Source organism: Alligator sinensis, unplaced genomic scaffold, assembly GCF_000455745.1.
Source record: "Alligator sinensis unplaced genomic scaffold, ASM45574v1 scaffold1283_1, whole genome shotgun sequence".
NCBI lineage: Eukaryota > Metazoa > Chordata > Crocodylia > Alligatoridae > Alligator > Alligator sinensis.
The window spans coordinates 680,221-680,467 of record NW_005842091.1 but is presented as its reverse complement, the minus strand read 5'-3'; positions in this window follow the sequence as shown (position 1 = coordinate 680,467).

Below are 247 nucleotides of genomic sequence, written 5' to 3'. Positions count from 1 at the left end.
TGGGCAAAGGTCAAGCTGGGGCTGGCACGGGCACAAGGGCACTGCCTCTCTCTGCCCTCATCCAAAATGGCTGCCGTGGCCCCGCCTTTGCCTCTGCCCTCGTGCTGGCCCTCATCTAACATGGCCGCTGCGGCGCCCCGCTTGCCCTCAGTTCTGCCCGCACCCAAGATGGCCGCTCGCCGTCAGGTGACGCGCGCCCTCCCTCCAGCCCGCGCCCAATCCGAGTGGAAGCGCTGGGACCGGCCCC